Raw genomic sequence first — 9012 nt, forward strand, 5'->3', positions numbered from 1 at the left:
TCCAGGCAACTACCTACCAGTGGATATGCTCAGCCATGGGTGGGGTGACTGTTCTGCAGACACGGGCTGGGGGCCCTGCCTCCTGAAGGATAGGGATGGGGATTCCCAGGGAAGAGGGGCTGAATTCCTCTTTCTATGGTGGCTGTGGTGTGCTGGAGGTGCCAGTGTAGTGACTAGGCCATTTGTTCCTTCCCCAGCCAGAGGGCTGCTGGGGCTGTCCCACTGCAACGGTAGTGGTGGATGAGTTGTGGGTTGACTCTGGGATTTCTTCCTTGGGGAAATGCTGGACTGCCTGATTGAGGTGATGAGGCAGGGGAAGGGTGCCTGTACTGGACTCTCTTGTCAGGTGTTCCTGGCCAATGAGGAGAGGTGACAACCAGGAATTGTATGGAGAACAGTCTGACCACTCTTCTGTGAGGTAGTTGCTCTGTGCTGGGGATCTGGACCACCCCCTGTTCCCTGCAGACTCTCCGGAGCCTGGAGACAGCAATGGCAAGAGCTGTGAGACAGCAAAGATGGCAACTCACCCTTCTCACTGGGAGCTCTGTTCCAGGGAGTTGCAGAGCTGCTATTGGCTCGATAGCCCCAGCTGGTGGCTGCAGACCCAGGCCTGGCAGACACACCCAGTGAGGAGATAGGGGATCAGGGATCCACATAACACACAGTCTGGCCATATTTCCATAGGGCTGCTGCAATATGCTGGGGTCCACTCCAGACCACAGTCACCTTGTATTTTTCAGTATCTGAAGGTATCAACAGGGAGGGCCATGAAACAGTGAAGATGGGGGTCTGCCCCTCCCTCTGGGAGCTCTGTTCCAGAGAGGTGAAACCTGTTGCCTGCTGCAACATACCTGCAGGAGGTGACTGGAGACCCCAGTTGGGATATCCCGCCCACTGAGGAGAAACAGCATCAAGGACTCAGGTGAAAAAACAGTCTGACCACTTTTTGGTAGAGCAGCTGTGCTGTGCTGGGGGTCTGCTACCACTCCCAGCACAGAAGAATGCCATTTGCAAGAATGGCTAAGGCAGCTAAACAGCAACAATGGCGACCTACCCCTGCCTTTGGGAGCGCCATCCCAGGGACATTCGAAATTGCTGTCTGCCTGAAAACACTGGTGGAGGTGAGTGGAGACCACACTGGGGTGATTCCACCCAGTGAAAAGAAACACGTTGTGGGATCCACGTGAATAAGCAGTCTGACTGCTTCTCTGTAGAGCTGCTGGGTTGTGCTGGGTGGCTGCTCCAGTCCTTAGCTGCCTTGGATTCCCTAGAACCCAAAGACTCCAATAGCTAAGGCTGTGAGACAGCAAAGATGGCAGCCCACACCCTGCCGCTGGGAGCACCATGTCAGGGAGGTGTGAGGCTGCTACCAGTGGCTGGCTGGATTCCCAAGCCAGTGGGTCTTACCCTGAGACAGGCCGTGGAAGGGGGGACTGCCACTTGTCACTGCTCAGCCCCTGGATGAAACCCCTTTCCTAGGGGTATGTAAAGGGGTCTAGCCTCCTGCTTGGCTGGAGTCATAGCTTCTTTTGTGGGAGGCCTGGGTAGCTAAGACTCCAGGGTCCCCACGCATGCCTGAGCGGCTGCTCTGCTGAAACACCAAGTAGCCCTGCATGTCAGACTGAAGGCTGTGGTAGAGTGGGTTCACTAGGAGATCTCCTGATCTGAGGATTGCAAAGATCTGTGGAGGAAGCGTGGGTCCCCAGGGCTGCTCACTTACTCACCACTTCCCTGGGCAGGAGAGGCTCCCCTGGCTCTGTGTCACTCCTGGGTAGGCAGTCATCCTGCCTTGCTTTGCTCTGTTCTCCATGGGTCAAGTTGTTTTCTTGAGTCTGAAAGTCTGTACCTGGATGTTTCAGTTGAAGGTGCTGTATTTACTTGCCTCTTCCATTTCTCTCCATGAGAGTGGCACACACTATCAGCTTCTGGGTGGCCATCTTGGTCAACTCTGAAAACTATTTGTTTCCAACTGTAAGTTATGCATAAAAGGAATGCCTTCAGAGAAACTGGAGTCCAGTGTTTATCCAGACTCGAGCTCAGCCAGGCCAGCAGCACCCTCGTTTCCCCACAGTACTCCTGCTTCTTCTACTGGTGGCCCTGGTGCTTTGCAGCTGTGGCCCTGTTGGATCTCTGAGCTATGATCTGCCTCACAACCATGGCCTACTTAGCAGGAACACCTTGGAACTTGTTGGCCAAATGTGGAGAATCTCTGCTTTGTTGTGTCTCAAGGACAGAAAAGACTTCAGGTTCCCCCTGGAGTTGTGGATGGCAGCCAGTTGCAGAAGGCCCAGGCCGTGTCTGTCCTCCATGAGATGCTGCAGCAGATCTTGAGCCTCTTTCCCACAGAGCACTCCTCTGCTGCCTGGAACATGACCCTCCTGGACCAGCTCCACACTGGATTTTATCAGCAGCTAGAAAGCCTGGAGTCTTGCTTAGGGCAGGCAACAGGAGAGGAAGAATCTGTGGGGGTGATTGGGGCCCTACACTGGCCTTGAGGAGGTACTTCCAGGGAATTCAGGGAATCTGCCTGAGAGAGAAGAAATACAGTGACTGTGCTTGGGAGGTTGTCAGAGTGGAATTATGAAATCCTTTTCTTCATCAACAAACTTGCAAGGACTGAGAAGTAAGGATGAAGACCTGGGGTCATCCTGAAATAATTCTCATTGATTAATCCACCATATCACACTTGCACATGTGTCTTTGGTCATTTCAATAGACTCTTATTTCTGCCTTTGTCACAGAATTTATTGAATTAAACTCAGCAAATACCTTGTTAACAATATTTAGCAAGTATATGTTAAAAACATTCAGTGCTGGCCTTCGGTTCCTAAAACATGGCTACTCTGATGTCATTTATTTGCTTACTTATTTGCACTCTTTCTGCATCTGTTTCATTTATAATATTTAGAAATTTTACATATAATAACATGTTCATCTTTACATTGTATTAACATTTACAAATATATTTATCTTTCCATGTTATTCAATTTGCATGTGTTTTATTCATTAAATTCTCATTTGTTTTACCCATTAAGGAAAATATCTTGAAATAATGTTTTCTAAAAACAAAATCCACACCCACATTTTGAACAACATTGAAGAAAGGACGATAAAATGTATTTACTCATTTATTCCATTCGCATTATATGTATATGTTAAGTAAGTGGCAGATTGTAGAGTTCCCCTTAAGAAATACAATTGAATGAAGCATTCTCAGTCTTACAGAGAAAGAGATGTAAAAACAGTACTAATGCTTACTTTATTGCAATTCTTTTAAATGCTTGGAAAAGAGAAGTAAAGGAAAACAATTTCTCACAGCAGAAGCTTTAGGTACAAATGATGACAGGAAGGAAAAAACTATATTAGATGTCCTTCTTAAGGTACTTGGGATATGTGTACAGTTGACCCTTGAACAGCATGGGTTTGAACTTTTGAACTGCATGGGCCCACTTATACAGGTTTTTTTTTTTCCCCCAAATACAGTTCACTTTCCACATCTGCATTTTCTGCATGTCAAACTAAACATGGTTAGAAAATACCGTATTTGTGGGATGTGAAACGCGCATATATGAAGGGACTGCAGGACTTGAGTATGCACAGATTTGGGTATCCGGAGGACAGGTGTGGAGCCTTAGAACCAAAATCCCATGGATACCAAGGGAAACAGTGATTCCAGAATCTTATTGGCAGCTGGGAATATGGGTCTAGAATGAACAACAAATGTGACGGGCAACGGTATTAATTTGGGGTTTTTTATTGCATGTCTGGTATTGAGGGCATGAGAATGGATATTAGGGAATCCATCACCTAACATAGTTATAAATAGAGGGAACGTTGAGACAGGATCTAAACCTAGTCCTACAGATCCTCAACAGTCATAGGTAGGGCAGAGAAGGAGAGTCTGTGAAGGGCAAAGAGCACTTAGGAGAAGTGGTCAGTGCAGTTGGAAGGAGAAATAGGAAAGAATGAGGGAGAGACAATGAGGGGTAGACAGTGGTGTTTTCAGGGAAGATGAAAGCTGACCTGTCCTAATGGACTCAAAAACAGATGCCATCAGTGACCTTAGGTGGATCTGGTTTAGTGGAATGAATGGGACAGAAACTTGATGGGAGTGGGTTGAATAGGACACACAAAAAGGGCATTTGGGTGTACTATGTATAAAAAATTATCTTGGGAAGCTTGTTTTTGGAGTTGGGAAATATGATGATACCTGTAGGAGAATGTGGGTTAACATCTTCATGCATATGTTATTAGTGTTTTCTGAAAATCATTTTCAAAGAGTAGATGAATTGGAACAAAATCTTTAAACATTTTTGTATATATGTGGTTGAGAAATTTAAATTTATGGATTTAAGGTGCACAACATAGTGTTTTGCTCTAATTATCTCTTGTGTAATGATTCTGACAATGAAGTTAATTAACACATCCATCACCTAACAGAGTTATAACATTTCACTGTGCATGGTGAGAACACATAATATCTACTTCCTTAGCAAATTTGAACTATACAATGCACTATTATTAACTATATTTCCCATGCTGTACTGAACATCTTAAATATTTGATTTATTGAACCTATTACTTATTTAGACATTTGATTTAAAATGTTGCTTATTTGGCTAAAATGGTAATTTATCATTATTCTAATTAATATTACTTGGTAGTAAATTTCAATAGTAACCCATTTACTTGCTAGTTTAAATTCTTTTTTCAATCAATTTTTACAATTTTGATTTTATTTTACCTGTTATTTCATTTACTCTAGTTTCTGTGTAGGTTATTTACATTACTGATGTATAATTTTATAATTCCTAATCATTGTCAAAACATTTCCTATACATTGTAGCCATAATATTTTGATGGATATTTATTTTTTATTTCATTTGTGTACCAAGCACTGAACAGTTCTGTGTATATTTTTCCAAGCACTGTCTAGAAAATAGAACCACATGCCTCCTTAACTCTTTTGATTTTACACATATTCAGTTTCTGTTCTTGTAAATATGCTTTTACATTTAATTATGTAATATATTATAATTTTTTCATATGAGAATCCAAATTAATTTTTTCAGAGTGACAAGCAATTATTGCATAACATTCTATTGACATTTTATTTTTTTCTCATTAATAATAGATGCAGCTTTACCATAAATCTAGTTAATTCTGATAATACAATGTTCTGAGGTTATTTCTGTATTAATATGGTTGCTAAACTTACTAATTGCTACACTTATATTACTTCTGGTATTTTGAAACTCATTTAATTCTTCTGATTGAGCTACCTAAATTCAAGAATTCCTTTATACATTTTAATATTATTGTTTGCATTATTTCCTGATTAAATTTAGAGTTGTTCTAAGATAGACAGCATTGGCTTCATGAAATCATAAACATTTGTGAATCCTAAAATGGCTAATTATGCTATACAACCAAGAATGTCAGATAACATAAAAATGAATGAGAGAAACTAGATTAGAGACTTGAGTGTAGGCTGGTATTTAGTGATATACTTCTACCATGTAGTGTGTAGAAGGCAAAAATAGTAACTTTATAGGACAGAAGTCTAACAGACAGCATCTTAACCAAGTGATTAAGTTAACATCAGCAGTAATAAAACACATCAATATCTTGTATCTTGGATATTGTGTGATGAGATGATCAGATAAACTCTGTAATTTTAATCCTTTAAACACATAACCTCAGCATAATCATGAGTTAACATCAGACAAATCAAATTGATGAACAGTCTATGAAATAAATGACCAATATTCTTCAAACATTTCAATGTCATGAAAGCCAAAGAAAGACTGAGCATGTGTTATAGATTAGAGGAGACTGAAGGTATGACAAGAAAATGCAATGTGAGATTCTGGATTGATTCTTGAAATAAGATAAAACATCGGTTTTTAAAAATCTGAGGAAATCTTAGTAAAATCTGAATGTTAGTTAGTAATATTGCCCCAGTGTTCATTTCTTTGTTTTGATTCATTATAGCATGGTCATGTATGTTGCTAACATGAGAAGAAGCTGGGTTAAGGCCTAAGCAAAATCTCTGTAGTGTCTTTGTAATTCTCCGTAAATCTAAAATTCTTTCAAAGTAAAAAGTTAAAAATGAATAGATTTTCAAGATTCTAGACCTTACTGATTTAGCATTTGTTAATGGATTTAATTGTTTTAAATCATTCATTAGATTCCTAATTTTTCTCAGAAGACAGAAAATTCTATCTATAATGTAACTGTCTGAAAGATTGTTCCTTAGCCATTAAGGTTCCTCCAGTCAGAATGTGCAATCAATCCAGAAACAAACTCTCTGGCCTGCAACATAAAAGGCATCAACCAGCTGCCAAGTGAGGTGATTTAGACTTCGGTCATCTCAGTCCATCTCCTCTAATTCACTGAGATGTAGTCTTGCTTTGTCGCCCAGGTTGGAGTGCAGCAGTGTGATCTCCACTCACTGCAAGCTCCAACTCCCATGTTCAGGCCATTCTCCTGCCTCAGCCTCCTGAGTAGCTGAGACTACAGGCACCTGCCACCATGCCTGGCTAATTTCTTTCTGTATTTTTAGTAGAGATGAGGTTTCACTGTGTTAGCCAGGATGGTCTCGATCTCCTGACCTCGTGATCCACCCGCCTCGGCCTCCCAAAGTGCTGGGATTACAGGCGTGAGCCACCACGTCCTGCCAATACATTTTATTTCTATGCCGTCAGTTGTTATGTGTCCTCTGTTGTTTCTGATTTTCATCCGATTTTTCTCTACTGATCTCTTAATACAGTTAAGGGCTTGTCAATTTTGTTGATCATTTCAAAAGACCAAGGCTTAGTTCCATTGATTTTTTAATTGCTTTTCTATTCTGTATTTTATTAATTACTTCATTAATAAAATTTCATCTTTCTTATTTTCTTCCTCTTCCTTGCTTGGGTTTATTTCTTCTTTTTCTACTTCCTTAACTTGTAAAGTTAGTTCATTGGTTTGAGGTCTTTCTTCTTTTTTAATATAAGTTTTATCGCTTTCAATTTCCACTTTAGCTCTGTTTTCACGGCATCACATACATTTTGGTATGTTGTGTTTTCATTTTCATCTCACTCAAGATATTTTCTAAGTTCCCTTCTGGTCATTCTTTTTTTTTTTTTTTTTATGTTTTAAGTTCTGGGGTACATGTGCACAACGTGCAGGTTTGTTGCACAGCAACACATGTGCCATGTTGGTTTGCTGCACCCATCAACTCATCATGTACATAAGGTATTTCTCCTCTTACATGTTTATCACATTTAGACACACATTTCTTTTCTCTTAGTTCCCATAAATTAAGATGAAAAATCAGATCACTTTTACCTCCTAGGAAAAGTGAAGTGAGAAATATAAATATATTTGTTGTGAATGCCACACAGAACCAACGAATAACCCATCTAAAAATTATATTTATATTCTTTCATTGATATTAACCTGAATATGAAAATGAAAGAAATCAAAATATAGAAAAACACATTTTCACAGTAAAATACTACATAAAAAATGAATATGCAGAAATTCTCCACACAATCTCAAGTAAACAAAGAAAAAATACTGTCTCCCCCAGTGTTTCAAAGACTAAGAATAACAACTTGGGCAAAAATGCCCTGTATTCTCAGGGTCTGATAAAAAGGATGAGCCCAAAATGTAATACAAACTTGTTGACTGAATAAACTACTAAATACATGTACAAAATATACATTTCTGAAATCAAGTTTCCTCTATTATGGAAACCCCGGTGCACATTTCACAATGCAGACTATTTTAATTGCTTAATGATATAAACAATTTATTTGAATCATTTAAAATAATGAATAATAAAATGTGTTTGGTTATTTTCTAAAATCGATCCATTTCATAATCTCTACCTTTACATAAACAGACTCATGTTCTACTAGTGTCATCTAAAGATTATCACGTGATTTGAAGCTGAAATTTATAAATGATGGAAGAATGATGTCACAAGTATTTACAGTTCACATACACATTCTGGGGATTTGATTCAGGGAAGGAAAGCTGTAGAATTATCTGGGGGACAGAGGCTATTATTCCTTACTTTTGGGAAGAGTAAATTGTCTGATTCCTATAAACTGTGTGAATGGGAGAGTTTGAATTTAGATATGTGAATCTGTATTTGACAACAGGCTGGTTATTTTCTATTACAACAAAGTAGAGGGCAGATCAGAGATGAAGTCATAAATGGTTAATATAGTGCTGGGCAGAGGATGACATTGTGCTGCTCTTGCAGTTGGGATCTCCACATCTACATGCACCTTAAAAAACTAGAATCCCAGTGGTTTTAGCAATAAACTACATGGGCATTATTGACTCTCAGTAAGAGCTGAATGTAAATTTTTGTCATTGTCTATTATAATCCCAGCAAATATGGCCATGATGAAGCAAAATAGCTTCATTCTTGAACACTTCCTAGTAGAAGAAAAAATGAGAAACTAGTAAACCTCCACTTACTAAATAGCTGATTTGCTAAAGCAGAGCTCATTCCATTTAAGGACTCAGTATCTATAGGGCCGAGACAAACTAACTTCTTATGCAAAATAAAAAGTTAGAGTTAGAGTTCAAGACCACTCTGAAAGTTAATTCTTTACATGATAATATTCAATATTTGTAAATTTATGATTTTAGAACAAAGATGGTCTTTTTTATTCGATAAGAATTGACTTGGATAAGAACTTCTGCAAACCTTTGAAAAATGACAATGATTTAATTGATAATATTTTCTAAGTAACATATGTTTATTGGAATGATGTTCTTCGAAGGTTACAAAAATTAGTTCTCGTAGTATAAACAAATCTGACATATTACAATAGTTTGTGACTCTCCAACAAGTCTATCCAACAAAATTTGATTGCTTGATATACATCTTTCTCATTGGGTTTTGTTGTGTATCACATGAGAAGCATTGATATTGAGTTCAGGAAGATACACAAAATATTTGCAAGATCAGTGTCCCAAACCTAGGGCAAATAGATGACTGTGACTGGA

At 39.2% G+C, this 9012-nt stretch overlaps 1 pseudogene; it reads left to right on the plus strand.

Annotated features, from left to right (window-relative positions):
* The first annotated feature begins 1989 nt into the window (after positions 1-1989).
* LOC105545770 lies at positions 1990-2652 on the plus strand (annotated as a pseudogene).
* The last annotated feature ends 6360 nt before the right edge of the window (positions 2653-9012 follow it).

Source organism: Mandrillus leucophaeus, unplaced genomic scaffold, assembly GCF_000951045.1.
Source record: "Mandrillus leucophaeus isolate KB7577 unplaced genomic scaffold, Mleu.le_1.0 Scaffold1090, whole genome shotgun sequence".
In the NCBI taxonomy this organism is placed as follows: Eukaryota; Metazoa; Chordata; class Mammalia; order Primates; family Cercopithecidae; genus Mandrillus; species Mandrillus leucophaeus.